Raw genomic sequence first — 19,803 nt, 5'->3', positions numbered from 1 at the left:
AAATCCGTAGACAAGATACCACATGAGATGTGGACTGACAGAGTCCTAGTTTGTCTTTTCTAAAGATTTGGGGTTCGGAATCATTTGTCAAGCGACTCTGAGGAAAACTTCGGATAGAACTTATACAACCAAGAAGAGAACAAAGTGTTTATTGCTCGGAACGGGGTTTTCCTAGAGAGAGAGTTTCTCAGTCGGGTAGCCAGTGGGAGAACAGTGCGACTCTAAGAAATTCGAGAGCCACTCAGGGACAACTAGGCTGGTGATGAGATCATACCGGAGTTGGTAAGGGAACCCGTAGTGCAGTCGGTACCGGAACCACAGACGTCGGAAGGATTGCACAAAGTGCATGATGTGTTGTTTCTAGAAAGCAACGAGCCGGCCACGTATCCGAAGCGATGGTGAGCTCAGATTCTGAGGCATGGCTGGAGGTCATGAGATCCAAGTTAAAGTCCATGGATGACAATCAAGCCTCGGACTTTGTTGATCCGCCCCCTCACGTAATAGCCACTGGTTGCAAATGGTTCTTCAAGAAGAAAACCAATGTGGATGGAAATGTTCAGATCCACAAAGTTCGTCTTGGCGCTAAAGGTTATGGACAAGTTATAGAAATTGACCATCACGAGAGCTAATCGCCAGTAGCGAAGCTGAATTAGGTAAGGATCATACTAGCTATAGTTTAATATTTCGATTATGAGATATGGCAGATGGATGTGAAAACAACTTTCCTTCATGGAAAATTAAAAGAGGATTCATACATGATATAACCCGAAGTTTTTCTCGATCCAACAAATGCTGGTAAAATATTCAATCTCAAAAGATCCATTTATGGATTGAGGCAAGCAACTTGGAGTTGGAATATTCATTTTGATGAATTCATCATTGACCTTGGTTTCATCAAGAACAAAGAGGACTATTGTTTCTACAAGAAGTCTAGTGGAAGCTTGGTAGTATTCTTGATCTTGTATCTGGATGACATGCTACTGATCAAAAATGTTGTTTTGATGATGAACTCAGTCAAGGAATCATTGAATGGCAAGTTTTTGATGAAAGACCTTGGAGAGGAAGTTTACATTTTAGGCATCAAGATCTATAGAGATAGATCGAGGAGGCTGCTCAGCTTAAGCCAGAGCACGTCCATAGACAAAGTTTCGAAGCGGTTTAACATGAGTGAGGCATGGAAAGGGTTCTTGCTCGTCTGACATGGTATAAGGCTAACCAAGACTCAGAGTCCTACGACTTCTCATGAGCAAAACCAGATGAGTAGGATTCCTTATACCTTCGCACAAGGATCCATCATTTATGCCATGTTATGTACGTGGACTCATGTTGCCTATGCAATAAGCTTAACAAGAAGATACCAAGCTAACCCAGGTGAGAGTCACTGCAGCGGTAAAAGCTATTCTGAAGTACCTTAAAAGGACTAAAGAGATGTTCCTAGTTTGTGGAGGTGAGGATGAGCAATGCATAATGGGTAACGCTGATGCTAGTTTCCAAACTTAGAAGGATGATTGTCGATCGCAAACTAGATTCGTGTATGTCATCAATGGAGGAGCAGTGAGCTGGACGAGTTCGAAGCAAGATACGGTGTCCGACTCCACAATAGAGGCTGAATACATTGCGACTTGTGAAGCTGCAAAGGAAGGTGTTTGGATTCGGAAGTTCCTAGAAGATCTTGGTGTGTTCCCGGGCTGGTCAAAACCATTGTACCTTTACTGCGATAATTCAGGAGCCATCACACAGGCCAAGGAGACGAGACAACACCACCAGACTAGGCACATAGACTGATAATATTACTTGATACAAAAGCTCGTATAGAATGGTGATCCTAATTTATGCAAGATCCACACAGATGCAAATGTTGGAGATCCATTGACGAAGCCGCTTCCACAACCCAAGCATGAGGGGCATGTTAGAGATATGGGCATTCAATGTCTATTTGATTGACTCTAGTTCAAATGGGAGACTGTTGGAGATATGCCCTAGAGGCAATCATGTATGATGATATTTCCTATGTGTTTATGAATAAAGATAGTCCTTGGACATTACCACTCATGTGTATTAAGAAGTACGTGACTTGTTTGTGAGACTATGCATTGTATGGTTATTGTCTTAAATGGTCCCTAGTCGAAAGGGTTGCGTGGACGCGCAAACAATCATACTAGCATATGACACAGTGGATGGTCTGGTCTCATTGACCATGTAGCGTTCGATTCAACACGTAGTCGGATCCGAGTCGAGATAAGGTGTGAGTTGGACACACCCAGCTACGAGACACAACGATAGGTCATCTGTGAGTCTCTATTACAACATACGTTATATGTCCTAAGACCTCAGTTGGCGCATGTACTCGGGATGGTGACAGGCCTGCTTTGGGCCGAACAAACGCTACTCCGTGACTCGGTAGTGATGAAGGTAGGTTTTGGGCTTGTCCAGCCCCATGCCGCGAGACATGATCGAGCAAGATGGGATTTGCCCCACTGATCAGGAGAAATATAATCTCGGGCCCTCGGGTGATCCGACAAGGATAAGCATGGCCATGCGATGAGGAGTATGAGATAATCTCAAGTAGTGGTTGGATTCACCGAAAGGAGAAAGAGATCGTGCTACAAGAAGGATGACCATGTCGCCTTGAGCACGACAACATATATCGCGTGTCAAAGGGAACAAAAGTGTAAAGTATAGGTTCGCCTAACCAGCTTCACCGGACACTTGGAGTCGGCAAGCTTTCCTAGAGGCCTCTATCGACTAGTCGAGATGGATGTGATCTGATTCCCGACCAAGTGAATGATAACCTAAACGGTCGCATGCTGAAGGGAAGGAACATATGGGCTTTAGGATCCATGCGAGGCCCAAGAGTTGAGCCCGCTACGAATACCTACATATAGTGGAGGTGACGCACACTTAATCAGTTGATCGCTTCGGCATCGTCATCAGGGTGTTGCATGTGTTGCAACTAGCCACCTCCACTCGCCGCCGACTGTGTGATCCCGACCTATCAGTCCATCCCACGGTGTTCCTCCTACATGCACGGATACCGTTAGTGGTGGTGCACTTGCACCCTCCAGCGAACCTGTACGTGGGATCCGATGACTGACTGATTGAGGGAGTGGATCCGACGATCTTCTGTTCGAGGGAGATCGGACAAGGAGGAGACGAAAGTCCCGGACACGCTGCCACAACTCTACTTCCGCTGCACATCACTGCATGTCTAGTGGTAATGATCTGTGATCCACCTCCATAACAAGTTCTTGGTTGTTGTACGTGTAGGAAATTTTTAATTTGCATGTGATGCACCTACGTAGACCCCAATGAATATTATGTCAGCTTATCTGATCATGCAAAGCAATATTACATTGGAAGTACAAGTCATATGATGTGATGATGAAAGTTGCATGGCAATATATCTAGGAATGGCTATGGAAATACCATGATAGTAGGTATGGTGGCTGTTTTGAGGAAGATCTATGACATTTATGTTCAATAGAGCATATCATGTCACGTCTTTTGGATGCAACGGCGAAGGTTGCACCGATCCTCGAGGTGAGAATGGGCAATGCAGGGTACCAAAGAGGCTAGCAAATATGTGGAGGTGAGAGTACATATATCCATGGATTCACATTATTCATATAGAACTGACATACTTATTGCAAGATATTATTAGCTCTCTCGAAGCAAAGCACTACTCGCATGTACCTAGGAAAAAGGTTGGTAGGTGTTAAGTATCACACACGCCCAACTTAAAAAACACTAGGATTTCAGTGAGGAATAAGTATGCTCACATATCATCACCATGCCATAAAAATATTTGGATGAACACCAAGTTAACAACCTCTCATTGACGATACCTATATTAACTAATGATCATGCACTCATGCCTTTTCACATTACCACATTAATATAATTAACCTTGATTTATCTTTTATGTGCTACATGTGGTTTTGATTATGCGCTCATTGAATACCTATTATTTTTGGACTAGTCTTATAGCCCATAAAAATTACCATCAATGTTTATTAACTCTCAAATAAATATAAATAAACAATGAGAGTGCAATTATTTCTTGAAAATCTACATGACACCGTGCTCTAAAAGATATAGTGAAGTACTAGAGAATCTGCTAAGCTCAGAAGATATAAGTGAAGCACATAATGTATTCTAATAAATCATGGTGATCTCGTGTATCTCTCAAGTGAATTTTTTGAGAGAATAATGATTGTGGAAAACTAAAATAAAAATCAAACGAAAGCAAATGACGCTCCAAGCAAAATCATATCATGTGATGAATAAAAATATAGCTCGAAGTGACATACTCATGGATTTAGATGAAAGAGGGGGTGCCTTCGAGGGCATCCCCAAGCTTACACGCTTTAGTCTTCCTGGAATATTACCTTGGGTGCCTTTAGTATCCCCAAGCTTAGGCTCTTGCCACTCCTTATTCATTCATCCATCATGATAACACCCAAAACATCAAAACTTCAGCCCACAAAATTCAACAGAAAATTTGTGAGATCCATTAGTATAAAAAACATATAAAAAACTTTAGGTACTATTATAAATTAAATAATATTTTATTATTACATTATGTAATGTATTCTAACTTCTCCATGACTTATACCCCCCATACAGTCCAAGGCATCATCAAAACAAGCAAACTATGCAAGCAAAAATAACCTGTCTAAAATAGAACAATCTGTAACGATATAATTAAGTACCATACTTGTGTCACTCCAAAAATTCTAAAACATTAGGAAAATGTGAGGAATTTGTATAACAATACTGTATAGAAAATTCAGATCAAAAAGATGTTCTAGTAAAATCAGAGAAATCCTGCACTCGACGCTAAAGTTTCTGTTTTTTGCACCATAGCAATTCTACTATCATTCAAATCATCCCAAATGCTTTACTTGGCGCAAACACTAATTTAAACATAAAACATCATTACAGAGTAAAAAAATCATGTTATCACAGACAAATAGAAAGTAAATACAGAAAATTTAAGATAACTATTGGGTTTCCTCCCAGCTAGCGCTATTATTTTATGCCCCTAGCTAGGCATAATTCATATGATTCAAGTGTTGTCATCCTTGGTCGGATCGTGTGTTCATGAGGAAGCTCATCATCAAGTAATATATTTGCATTATCAATACTACTTGTCTTAAAAACTTTTGTATTTTCTCTTACTATCAAAGAATATTGTTTGTTGATGGCATTGAAAACTTGTTGGATATGATGAATAGGAGAAACTTCTTTTCTAGTACTTTCATAAAAGTATGGTTATCTTGGAACACATGCCTCATCATATAGTCCTCATTATATAAAATTTCATCTATCATAGGATGTTCACGGTTCATATTTTAGTGATGAAAGATACCTCGAGCCTCTTTAACTATATAGTCAAATTCATGCATAAGGATAATAGTGGCTATCTTCTTAGCCCTAGGGTTTGTTTTTGACCGACAACTGTTATAAAAGCCTTCACAAAGTAGGGTGATTACACATAAATATTCTTTCAAGTTTAAGAACAAGAGCGGAAATAGCATCAGTGTAAGTTTTGGTTGTTTTAAGGATTGGAGTATCCTTGCAAGCTAAAGTACACGTACAATTAAAGAATTTTTGGATAATGCTTTTCCCTAGAATATTCCCCTTCCCCAGAGCAAAAACTTCATCAGCAAATGTTTCCTATTTTGAATTTTTTCCTCCATCATCTTTAACAATGATAAAGTTAGACATCATGGCAATTTCAAGCAAGCAACTAACAAACAAACATGTAAACCAACAAAGGTAATTTTTTTTGTATTTTTGTTTTTAATGAAACAAGCTAAATATAACAACAAATAAAAAGAAGTACATGTGAACGATACTTTGTGTGAACTTACTTTATAGTAGGTTGGTGATAATCCCTGGCAACGGTGCTAGAAATCCTTCGTGATACTTATATCTGCGTTAGGTTTTTCGTGAAGATGAACGAGTGATGTGATACATCCATTATGCATCATGAATTCTTATTGATATTTATGTTATTCTTGTACATTATTCCTCATTATTATACAATTCTTATTCCTTTTCTCCGAGAATATGCAAGATACACCACGAAGGGGGAAACTGACAGAAACTGGAAGTCTGGACTTGAAAACCAAGAAAAAGGGTGAAAAATCACTAGACTCCAAATGACCTGAAATTTCATGGACAATTTTAATGGAATATATAAGAATTTTGGGGCAGAAAAATACCATAGGGGGCCACCTGCTGGCCATGAGCCAACATGGTGCAACCACCCCCCCTGGTCGCACCCTGCTGACTCGTGGGGGTCGAGCATGTCTGCTGACCACGTCTTGTCCTATATGGTGTGTTTTGACCTAGAAAATATCATAAGCATATTTTATGAATGAAGCGCCATATTCTCGAGGCGGAAACCTGGGCAGAAGCCATTTTGCTCTCCATGAGAGTTATTTTGTTAGGGGAATTCCTCTCCGGGAGGAGGAGATTGAAGCCATCGTCATCACCAAGGCTTCCTTCTTCGTGGGAGGACAAATATTCATCAACATCTTCACCAGCACCATCTCAACTCCGACCGTAGATTATCTCTTGTATTCAATCTTTGTCTCAAAACCTCAGATTGGTACCCGTGGGTTACTAGTAGTGTTGATTACATCTCGTAGTTGATGCTTACTGTATTACTTGCTGGAAGATATTATGTCCAGATCCTAGATTGCCATTATAACACCTGTGATTATGAACATGTTGATGATGCGTGAGTAGTTAATATTGTTCCTGAGGACATGGGAGAAGTCTTGTTATAAGTAATCACGTGAAGTTGGTATTCGTTCGATATTTTTGTGACGTGTATGTTGTTGCTTCTCTTAGTGGTGTTGCGTGAACGTCGACTACACGACACTTCACCATGTTATGGACCTAATGGAAGGCAGTGTCGGGTGACAAGTAGATGATGGGTTGCGAGAGTGATAGAAGCTTAGACCTGAGTTTATGTGTTGCTTCAGATGGGGCTCATTTGTTTCCACATGTTTCATGCTATGGTTAGAACTATGTTAATTCTTCTTTCATAGTTGCACATGCTTGCGAGAGGGGGTAATCATAAGTGGGTTGCTTGTTCAACTAAGAACAACCTTAGCACAGGTCCACCCACATATCAAATTATCAAAGTAACGAACATGAATCAATTTAACATGATGAAAATGATTAGACACTAATTCCCATATGTTCTCGGGAGCGTTTGCTTTATATAAGAGTACTTTTAGGCCCGTCCTTTGCTATAAAAAGGATTGGTTTACCTTTGTGCACACTTTCTACTGTTGTTACTTGTCACTTGTTACAAATTATCTTGCTACAAAATAATCTACCACTATTACTCATAGCAATTGTAGAGAATACCTTGCTGAAAACTGCATATCATTTCCTTCTACTCCTCGTTGGGTTAAAAAATTACTTATCAAAAGGACTATGATTGATACCCTATACTTGTGGGTCATTAAGTTTCTTTTCTGGCACCATTGCCGGGGAGTGAATCACCTTTGGCATGTGGAAATTAGTAAGGAAAGATTTTTGGTACGTGCAGAAATTTACTGTTGCTTGTTACTATAAACGGTCACCCTTTGAGTGGCTTGTTTGGGACATATTCGACTCTAAAGGAAGTTGTAAAAGTTTCTAGTCAACTTACTAAACCTACTGAAAATATTTATTATGTGATTCCTTTGGGTATGCGAGAGAAACTGATAGCTAATCCTTATGATGGTATAACTCATCCTGATTATCACTTGATATATGTCGATGAGGTTTGTGGATTATTTAAGCTTGCAGGCTTGCTTGGAGACAAAGTTAAGAATAAAGTTTTCCCTTTATCTTTGTAGGCTAAATCATTGATGTGGTACATGTTATTGGATGATATTGGATCATGGGACTGGAATTGCATGAAGATGGAATTTATCAGAAGTTTTACCCTACGCGTCTAGTTCATCGTGATCGGAATTTTATTTATAATTGTTGGCATCATGAAGGAGAAAACATTTCTCAAGCTTGGGGGAGGATTAAATCTATGATGCAAACTTCCCCCAATCATGATCTCATGAGATAAATGATTATATAAATTTTTTATGCTCGACTTTTTCATGATGATCAAGTACAACTTGATTGTTCTTCTACTGGATCTTATATGAAGAGGACTATTGAATTCAAATGAGATCTTCCGGAAAGAATTAAATGCAACTCTGAAGACTGGGAATTTTCAAAGGTAAAGAGCTAGGTATAAAGCTTAATGTTTGATTGTGTTAAAACTTTTATGGAAACTGATACTTTTCATATGTTTATCAATAAATACGGGCTTGATTCCGAGATAGTAGCTACTTTGTGTGGATCATTTGCTACTCATGTTGATCTCGCTAGGGATAAGTGGTTTAAGTATCATCCACCTACAGAATAATTATTAGAGGAACCCACTAAAGTTAAGGAGGAAGTAATTGTTTATCATGTTGATCTAGTTATATCTACTGCTTATATCGAGAAACCGCCTTTTCCAATTAGGATTAGGGAACATGCTAAAGCTACAACTATGGTTAATAAAAGTTATGTTAGAACACCCAAACCTTCTGAAAAAATAAACATGGATCCTAATGATACGTCTCCATCGTATCTACTTTTCCAAACTCTTTTGCCCTTGTTTTGGACTCTAATTTCCATGATTTGAATGGAACTAACCTGGACTGACGCTATTTTCAGCAGAATTGCCTTCGTGTTATTTTTGTGCAGAAATCAAAGTTCTCCAAACGTCCTGAAAATTTACGGGGAGCATTTTTGGAAAATATGACAAATATCTGCACCAAGATCCACTTGAGGGGGTGGGCCAGTGGGCCACAAGCCGTGCCTCCGCCACCCCCTGGTGGCGGTGGGCAAGCTTGTGGGGCCCACACAGTCTGCCGCTCTCAACCTCAGGTCTATAAGTTCACTTTCGTCCCAGAAAAAATAAGAAGACAAGATTTCATCGCATTTGCGATACGGAGGCGCCTCCACAACCCGTTCTTCATCTGGAAGGCAGATCTGGAGTCCGTCTTCGGCTCCGGAGAGGGGAAATCGTCGCCATCGTCATCATCAACCTTCTTCCCTCTCCAATTCCATGAAGCTCTTCGTCGTTCGTGAGTAATCTATTCGTAGGCTCGCTGGGCGGTGATGAGTAGGATGAGATCTATCATGTAATCGAGTTAGTTTTGATGGGGATTGATCCCTAGTATCTACTATGTTCTAAGATTGATTTGCTACTACTTTGCCATGCTTAATGCTTGTCAGTAGGGCCCGATTGCCATGATTTCAGATATAAAATTATTATGTTGTCACCAATGTATGTGTGTTTTAGATCCGATCTTGCAAGTTGTAGTTACCTACTATGTGTTATGATCCGGCAACCCCGGAGTGGCAATAACCGGAACCACTCCCAGTGATGACCATAGTTTGAGGAGTTCATGTGTTCACCAAGTGCTAATGTGTTGGTCCGGCTCTTTATTAAAAGGAGAACCTTAATATCTCGTAGTTTCCTTTTGGACCCAGCTGCCACGGGAGGGATGGACAATAGATGTCATGCAAGTTCTTTTCCCTAAGCACGTATGACGACACACGGAATGCATGCCTACATCACATTGAAGAACGAGAGCTAGCCACCTATCTCTCCGTGTTATATCTGTTGCATGATGAATATCATCCAAACAAATCACTGACCCATTGCCTACGAGTTTGCCCTACTGCTGTTGTTACTTGTCTTGCTTTGCTGCTATTACTTGTCTTGCTCTGCTGCTGTTACTTCTCTTGCTTTGCGACTGTTACTTGTCTTGCTCTGCTATTGTTACTTGTCTTGCTCTGCTGCTACTGTTGCTACTACTGTCGCTTGCTACTATTGCTACTTGCTACTGCTGTCACTACTGATCTTCCTTGCCATTGCTATTGCTTGTTACACTCCTGGTACCTGCTACAATCTTGATTCGCTGGTCGTTGACGGGAACTGACAATTTCCGTCAACGAGGCAACTTGGCGCCATTGATACGACAGTTAGGAATAGTCTACCGTCAACAGATCGTTTCTGACACCGTTGTTATCATACTACTTTGCTACTGATACTTTGCTTGCAGATACTAATCTTTCAGGTGTGGTTGAATCTCACATATTCAGCTGCTAATACTCGAGAGTATCCTCTCACCTCCTATAGGCATACCAACAAATTTGGGTTGAATACTCTACCCTCGAGAACTGCTACGATCACACGTGCTGGTGGGCCATCAACAACAATCTTCTAGTTTCGATTGCCGGAGAGTGCTAGCAGCATTCTTCTGGTGCCGTTGCAAGGGAAGGTCTGCTGTTACGGAGTCAGCATTTTTCTGGCGTCGTTGCCGGGGAGGTATTGCTATATTCTCTGAGTTACTTGGGATTTATATCTGCTGATCACTATGAAGAATCTGAAGGATCCGAAGACCAAAGTCTTGCCCTCAACTATGAGGGGATGTAAGGAATTGCCATCTAGCTCTGCACTTGATTCACCTTCAGTTATGAGTAAGTTTGCGACATCACCTCCTGCTAGAAATCATGATATGTCGCCTGTGCTTGATGATGCTTATGATGCTACTGCTAGAGATACTATGCTTGATACTATGCCTGATACTGCTAGAGATGCTATGCTTGATACTATGCCTGATGATACTATACTTGATACTACTAGAGATGCTGTGCTTGATGATGATAGAGATGCTATTTTGCCTGATGATGCTATGCTTGATACTGCTAGAGATACTACTTTGCCTGATGTTCCACTAGGGGTATTCCTTGATGCTCATATTGCTAGAGTTACTGCCAATGCTCGCGATGCTTCTGAAACTGCCGATACTATTGAGATAGAAACTGCTTTTGCTCCTGCTAGATCTAGCTCTCCTAAATATGAATTTCCTGATATACCTGAGGGTTACGTTATGGAGGGAGAGATAGCTGAGGATTTTCTTGCGTGTAAGGATGCCTGTGACGCTGAGAAATTACTTCTCAAGTGGAAGGATAAATCTCTGAAAGCTAGGATGAAATACGACCCGAAGTTTGCCACTTCACCTATCTTTATCACTGATAAGGATTATGAATTCTCTGTCGATCCTGAGATAATCTCTCTAGTCTAATCTGATCCTTTTCACGGTTATGAGTCTGAGACGGTCGTAGCCCATCTTGCCAAACTACACGATATAGCCACCCTTTTCACTAATGAGGAGAAGATCCGCCACTACTATATCCTTCAGCTGTTTCCTTTCTCTTTAAAGGATGACGCTAAATCCTGGTTCACCTCTCTTGCTCCTGGATGTGTGAGTAGAACCCAGGATATGGTCTATTACTTCTGTGAGAAATATTTCCCTGCCCATAAGAAGCAAGTTGCCTTGCAGGAAATATACAACTTTGCTCAACTCCAAGAAGAGAGTCTTCGACAAGCTTGGGGGAGGCTCGTCCAGCTACAAAATGCTTTGCCTGATCACCCTCTTAAGAAGAACGAGATACTAGATATCCTCTATAACGGACTTACCGATGCCTCTAGAGACCACCTAGAAAGTTGTGCCGGTTGTGTTTTTAGGGAACAAACTGTCGAACAAGCTGAGACTCTACTGTATAACATCTTGATCAACGGTAATGCTTCGACTATTCCGAAACCACCTCCTAAGACAACTCAGAAGAAAAGAGGTATTCTATTCCTCAGTCCCGAAGATATGCAAGAAGCCAAGAAATCTATGCAAGAGAAAGGCATTAGATCTGAAGATGTCAAAAATCTACCAGCTATCGAAGAGATCCATTGTCTCGATAACCCGATACATGTAGTAGAAGTGAATTCTCTGCGTAGGTTTGATGAGAGTGATATTCCTTTTGACAAACCTGCTAGCCTATTCTTTGATGAATTTGACAACTTTGTTGCCAAACAACAGAGTTTCAATGATTATGTTAGCAGACATTTGGAACGAAGTACTCGTATGCTTAGCCATTTAAGTGCTTGTGTAGACAGAAATGTCAATGATCTGAAGATTCTGAGTAAACATGCCTCTATGATTATTACTCAGGTAGAACAAGTACTTAAAGCTCAGAATGACCTGATCAATGAATTAAATGACAACTCTGTCAGAGTCTTTACTAGAGGAGGCAAAATGACTCAGGAACATTTGTATCCTGAAGGTCATCGTAAGAGAATTGATCAAGATTCTCAAGGAATCAATGCTGATACACCTAGTCATCCTAAGGAGAAGAAGAAGGATGATAGAAGCCTACATGTTAGTTCACCAAATACTGTCACACCTGAAGAACTTAATGATATTTCTGCATCTGATGCAGAAACACAATCTGGTGATGAACATGAACCTGGTGACAATATGGACAGTGATGTTCATAATAATGTTCAACCTAGAAATGATGAGGATGTGGAGATTGAACCTTCGGTTAATCCTGATAACCCAGAACCTAAGAGATACGATAAGAATGACTTTACTGCTAGGAAGGATAGTAAAGAAAGGGAGCAATGGGTTCAGAGATCTATGCCCTTTCGTCCTAAGCCATCCAAGAAAAAGGATGATAAGGATTTTGAGCGCTTCGTTGAGATGATAAGACCCATCTTTCTGCAGATGCGGTTAATTGATATGCTCAAGATGTATCCGTATGCCAAGTACATGAAAGATATCGTGACTAATAAATGGAAGATACCAGATCTTGAGATCTCCACCATGCTTGCCAATTACACTTTCAAAGGTGGAACTCCTAAGAAACTTGGTGATCCCGGAGTGCCCACTATACCTTGCTCCATTAAAGGAAACTACGCAAGAACATCCTTATGTGACCTTGGAGCCGGTGTTAGTGTTATGCCTCTCTGTATTTATCGTAGACTTGAATTGGATAAGTTGACACCCACTGAAATTTCTCTGCAGATGGCCAACAAATCAACTGCTTTCCCTATCGGCATTTGCGAGGATGTGCCTGTTGTGGTTGCTAATACCACTATCTTAACAAACTTTGTTATCTTGGATATTCCCGAGGAAGATGCCATGGCTGTCATGCACGGAAGACCCTTTTTAAACACTGTAGGGGCTGTTATAGATTGCAACAAAGGCAATGTCACTTTCCATGTCAACGGTAATGAGCATACAGTGCACTTTCCGAAGAAACGATATCAAGTACATTGCATCAATGCTATCGAAAAGACTTCATCGATTCTTATTGGGAGCTTTGAATGCCCTATTCCTCGTGTCAAGATGAAGTATGATTTGCTTGTTGGGGAGATACATATCCCCATTGAGGTGACTTAGTGGCTATTTGAAAATTCTCCGTTCTCTCTTGCGATTCGAGAAGGTTTTGTCATGAGGACTTGATCAACCCCATTGACGGATTTCTTTTGATGACCATGAAATGGATGAATCAAAGAGTCACATACCTCTGTTTTAAGCTTTCATTTTCTGTTGCTTAGAAGAAAAATGATAGAATTAGTTTAGTTTTTCCTGTTTTCTGTTTTAGCGTCCCGGAGAAAAATACCCAGAAAATAGAAGTTCTCCGATGGTCCTGAAAATTTAGTATGACTTTTTCTGGAATTTTTGAAAATTACTGGGCCTGAGAGCTGGCGTGGGGGCCAGACCAGTGGGCCACCAGCCCTGCCACCGCCACCCCCTGGTGGCGGAGGGCAAGCTGTTGGGGACCATAGGGACCCCCTCCACTCATCCCAGCTCCGAGCCTCTTCTTCCACCTCCAGAAAAAATTGTTTCGCAGCTCAAACCCATGTTCTTGCTCATTTGGCTGTGATTTTCGATCTCCTTGCTCAAAGCACCATTCTCCGAACCGTTTTGGGGAAATTTCTCCTTGGTAATTGACTCCTCCATTGGTCCAATTAGTTTTCCTCTAGTGCTTTATCCTTCGCGTATTCTTGCTACCTTCGTGACCCTGTTCTTGAGCTAGAAATGTTGATTTTAGCTGGTCCCAAGTAGGTTTAGCGCATGATATGGTCTCTAGGCACTAGTAGGAGTAGTTGCTACAAGGTGTGGTGGGCTTTCATTCACTTTTCGCTTGAAGTTTAAAAATTTCAGCAAAAGGAAATTATGTTCAGGAGGAAGTTTCATGGTGGTTCCTCAAGTAAGAAGGGTCCTCGTCTTTATTTTCTGGAGCCTGAACCTTTTCAACTAAGGGACGCACCGGTACAACCATGTGAATGGCCTTCCGATGAGTTCATGATCAAAGCAGGATTCAAGGATGAGTTTGATACACTTGTCCGCAATGCCAGGTTAGAAGAGTTCCTCTCAAAAAAAATGTGAATAGTATGCTATGCTCACTGCCTCTTTCGTGCGTAGATTTAAATTTTCAGTTGGCCGTGACTCATCCATACTATTTGATCTGTACGATAAATCCTATACCGTGGATTTGGAGGATTTCAATAGGATTTGCTGGATACCCGATGGGGGTAATATTAATGATCCTTCTAAGTCTTCGGTCAGAGACTTTGTCTCGAGTATAACTGTTGGAGAAACCAAAGATATCACGCAAGCCACCATGGGAAGCATCCATTTCCCTGCCTTGCACTACTTTGCCCTCTTCATAGGTAGGTGCATTAACGGCAATGGTGCACATTGTCACCTATGCGCTTTCGACCTCAGTATCCTTAAGAGCGCAGTAACAGGTGACAGGAGCTTCAATATGGGAGCTATAATAGCAAGGAGGCTGAATAAAAATGCCAGCGAGGGGGATTTCTTTGGTGGAGTTTATGCTACATGCTTAGCAAATTTTGTTGGAGTATCCATCCGTTCAGAAGACCCTCCTCTCCGTACAGCCTACCTTGATCGTGTCGCTCTAACACGCTACCAGTTCCTTGAGAGAGATCATGGATCCCTCCTATACTGCTTGATATTTAATCGGCAGCGTGTTTTCCATATTACCCTTCCTGCTCCTGCTTTCTTTGACTTTCACGTAAAATGAAGATACTACATAACCATAGGAGAGGCGGAGGAGTATGAGAGGGAGGCGACGGCTGCTCGACTTTGTGAGGCAGCTATTCAGGCAGTGGCTGCAGCACTCCCGTATAACACCCATTATGATTTTGGGTTTCGCCAGGATCATCCATGGGAGTAGACCAAGCTAGGCCAAAAGCCTAAGCTTGGGGGAGTACGTGTTCTCACCGACTTTACATTCATGCTTATGCTTTCACTTTGTTAGCCGGTGTTCACACTTTTCCACTGTATTATCCATGCTAGTTTATTTTCGTTTTCTCGTTTTCTTGTTTTGTGTCCTTTTGAGAAAACCCAAAAAGATTTTCCTTTCTTCTTTTGCTTGTTGGGAGCTTTCCCGTGTAAATAGTTTTCTTTTTCTTTGGGTCAAGGTAGAAGATATTGGTTTCAATGTTTAGTGGTTCTTGCATGCTTACCTCTTTAGCTTTCAAAGAGCCATATTACTTTGTCTTCTCCTTTGTGTTGGTCTGCAGATTCAGCTTAGTCCAATGCACGGGCACTCTTATTCTTGTTCACATCGTTCGATTGTGCAAGTGAAAGGCAATAATGATGATATATGATGAAGTGACTGAGACTGAAAAGCTGGTATGAACTCTATCTATTTTGTTTTTGTAAATATGACTAGGTTGTCGACCCAGATTTAGCTTTGTTGTGAGAGAACCATGTTTGCAATGACAACTTAGAGATCATAGTTTCTGATGCCATGATTATATAGCTGAGAGCTTATAATGGTTTGTCTTGAATGCCAACATAGATTTTGAGATGACTATGATGTAGTATGACAAGATAGTATTCTCCTTTTAATGTTTCAAGCGGCTTGACTTGGCGCATGTTCATGCATGTAGTTGAAACAAAATCAACATAGCCTCTATGATGTTCGTGTTCATGGTGTTTTATATCCTGTTCATGCTTGCATTCAATGTTACTCAAACTCATTGCATCTTGATGACTGTTGTCGCTCTCTAGTTGGTCGCTTCCCAGTCTTTTGCTAGCCTTCATTTGTACTAAGCGAAATACTGCTTGTGCATCCACCTCCATAAACCCAAAAGTTTTTCCATGAGAGTCCACCATACCTACCTATTTGCGGTATCTACCTGCCGTTCCAAGTAAATTTGCATGTGCCACGCTCTAAACCTTCAAGAAATAATCTGTTTTGCATGCCCGAACCGCTCATGTGGTGACAGTGGGCTATTGGTATCTTACATGCTAGGAGTGTTATCCTCGACATGTGTTTATTCACTGTCATTGACGAGAAAGGGGCCTGTAATTGGAATGCCCAGTTCCACGCTTAAATCGAAAACATAACTGTAAAACAAGACTCCCCCCGGATTGATGTTAGTATGGACGGTACCCGAGGATTCGGCTAGCCGTGGAGTGTGATTGATTGGTGGTGGGGGAGTTAAAACTTTACTTTTCTGTTTGGGAACCGCCTATAGCATGAGTAGCATGGAAGATATTGCTAACTCTTGGTCATTGCTTTGACAATGAAAGCATGCCACCCATAATTATTATCTTTGTTTTCAAAGCTTGAGCTCTGGCACCATTGCAAATCAATGCTTTCCTCTGCGAAGGGCCTGTCTATTTATTTTCTTGTTGAGTCATCCTCCTCTTTTATATGCACCAATTAGAGAGCACCTCTGTCGTTTTTATGCTTTGCTTTTGATTGATATTGAGTATGACTATGACTGGATCTTCGTTGCTATGAATTACAATGTTTAGTCAGCCCTTGATCTTTGAAAGTTCTCTGCATTTATGTTTTGCGGTCTCAGAAAGAGCTAGCGAGATACCACCTATTCATATTGCTTCATGTTTGTTTTGATTGAAGTGTTGGTATTTGAAACTTATTATTATTTGCTCGTTAACTGATTATGCCATTGATATTAGTTTACCGTGAGACCTTTGTGTTACTTGCTTATGTGGTTAACTTGTGATCTTGCTGAAATTCTGGTTATGAGTTAGACATAGTTGCAACAACAAGATCAAATAGAGTTTGTCAAAGTTTTTCTTTCTCTCTCAGTTTGTCAACTGAGTTGCTTGAGGACAAGCAAGGTTTTAATCTTGGGGGAGTTGATATGTCTCCATCGTATCAACTTTTCCAAACTCTTTTGCCCTTGTTTTGGACTCTAATTTGCATGATTTGAATGGAACTAACCTCGAGTGACGCTGTTTTCAGCAGAATTGCCTTGGTGTTATTTTTGTGCAGAAATCGAAGTTCTCCGAATGTCCTGAAAATTTACGGGGAGCATTTTTGGAAAATATGAAAAATATCTGCGCCAAGATCCACCTGAGGGGGTGGGCCAGTGGGCCACAAGCCCTGCGTCCGCCACACCCCCCTGGTGGCGGTGGGCAAGCTTGTGGGGCCCACACAGCTCTGCCGCCCCCAATCTCAGGTCTATAAGTTCACTTTCGTCCCAGAAAAAATAAGAATAGAATATTTCATCGCGTTTGCGATACGGAGGCGCTGCCACAACTTGTTCTTCATATGGAGGGCAGATCTGGAGTCCGTCTTGGGCTCCGGAGAGGGGAAATCGTGGCCATCGTCATCATCAACCTTCTTCCCTCTCCAATTCCATGAAGCTCTTCGTCGTTTGTGAATAATCTATTCGTAGGCTCGCTGGGCGGTGATGAGTAGGATGAGTTCTATCATGTAATCGAGTTAGTTTTGATGCGGATTGATCCCTAGTATCCACTATGTTCTGAGATTGATGTTGCTACTACTTCTCCATGCTTAATGCTTGTCACTAGGGCCCGAGTTGCCATGATTTAAGATCTGAAATTATTATGTTGTCACCAATATATGTGTGTTTTAGATCCGATCTTGCAAGTTGTAGTTACCTACTATGTGTTATGATCCGGCAACCCCGGAGTGACAATAATCGGAACCACTCCCGATGATGACCATAGGTTGAGGAGTTCATGTGTTCACCAAGTGCTAATGCATTGGTCCGGTTCTTTATTAAAAGGAGAACCTTAATATCCCGTAGTTTCCTTTTGGACCCCGCTGCCACGGGAGGGATGGACAATAGATGTCATGCAAGTTCTTTTCCCTAAGCACGTGTGACGACACATGGAATGCATGCCTACATCACATTGACGAACGGGAGCCAGCCACATATCTCTCCGTGTTATAGCTGTTGCATGATGAATATCATCCAAACAAATCACCGACCCATTGCCTATGAGTTTGTCCTACTGCTGCTGTTACTTGTCTTGCTTTGCTGCTGTTACTTGTCTTGCTCTGCTGCTATTACTTGTCTTGCTTTTCTGCTGTTACTTGTCTTGCTCTGCTGTTGTTACTTGTCTTGCTCTGCTGCTACTGTTGCTACTACTGTCGCTTGCTACTGTTGCTACTTGCTACTACTATCACTACTGTTGTTCCTTGCCACTGCTATTTCTCGTTACACTTCTGCTACCTGCTACAATCTTGATTCGCTGGTCGTTGACGGGAACTGACAATTTCCGTCAAGGAGGCAACTTGGCGCCATTGATACGAGAGTTAGGAATAGTCTGTCATCAACAGATCGTTTCTGACACTGTTATTATCATACTACTTTGCTACTGATACTTTGCTTGCAGATACTAATCTTTCAGGTGTGGTTGAATCTGACATATTCAGCTGCTAATACTTGAGGGTATCCTCTCACCTCCTATAGGCGTACCAACAAATTTGGGTTGAATACTCTACCCTCGAAAACTGCTACAATCCCACGCGTTGGTGGGCCGTCAACAACATTCTTCTAGTTTTGATTGCCGGAGAGTGCTAGGAGCATTCTTCTGGTGCCGTTGCAAGGGAAGGTCTGCTGTTACGGAGTCACCTAATATTGTCGTAGTTAAAGATCGCTTGGTTGATAATATTGATGGGCATGTTATTTACTTCCATAGTGAAGTTGCTAGAATTGCAAAGCGTGTTACAAATGAGCAGGACTGAGATACCCGTTGTTGGCATGCCCGTTGTTTCTATTAAGATTGGAGATCATTGCTATCATGGTTTTTGTGACATGGGTGCTAGTGTTAGTGCTATACCTTTTACCATATATAAAGAAATTATGAATTATATATTACCCTCCGAGATTGAAGATATTGATGTCACTCTTGAATTGCAAACCGAGATACTATCTTGCCGCTTGGGATTGTTAGAGATGTTGAAGTCTTGTGTGGAAAACTTAAGTAACCCTCTAACTTTTAGTACTTGGTTCTAAACAAGATAGCCTTTTCCCATTATATTTGGTAGACCTTTCTTGAATATTGTTAATGCTAAAATTAATTGTGTCACAGAGAAAGTTAAAGTAAGCTTTCGTAATGAGTCTCGTGAATTTAATTTCTCTAAATTTGGTAGAGAACCACATGAGAAGGAGTTACCTAGTAAATATAAAGTTATTAGTCTTTCTTGTATTGTTGTGCCTCCTATAGATCCTTTAGAACAATTTTTGCTAGACCATGAGAATGATATGCATATGAATGGAAGAAATGAGATAGATGATATATTCCTTAGACAAGCACCTATCCTCAAACACAACTTGACTGTTGATATCTTACGGGATCCTCCTCCAACAAAAGGAGATCCCGTGTATGATTTAAAAACATATCCTAATACTTTGAAATATGCTTATGTTGATGAAAATTAAGATATGTCCTATTATTATTAATGCTAATCTTTTAGAACATGAAGAAAAGAGGTTACTCAAAACTCTGAAGAAGCACAGGGCTGCTATTGGCGATACTCTTGATGATCTTGAGGGCATAAGCCCCACTCTATGTTACCACAAGATTAATATGGAACTGGTTGCCACCTGTTGTTGATCATCAACGCCGCTTA

Source organism: Hordeum vulgare, chromosome 4H (assembly GCF_904849725.1).
Source record: "Hordeum vulgare subsp. vulgare chromosome 4H, MorexV3_pseudomolecules_assembly, whole genome shotgun sequence".
Taxonomy (NCBI): domain Eukaryota; kingdom Viridiplantae; phylum Streptophyta; class Magnoliopsida; order Poales; family Poaceae; genus Hordeum; species Hordeum vulgare.
The sequence above is the reverse complement of the archived record's forward strand: the minus strand, read 5'-3'. Positions refer to the sequence as shown.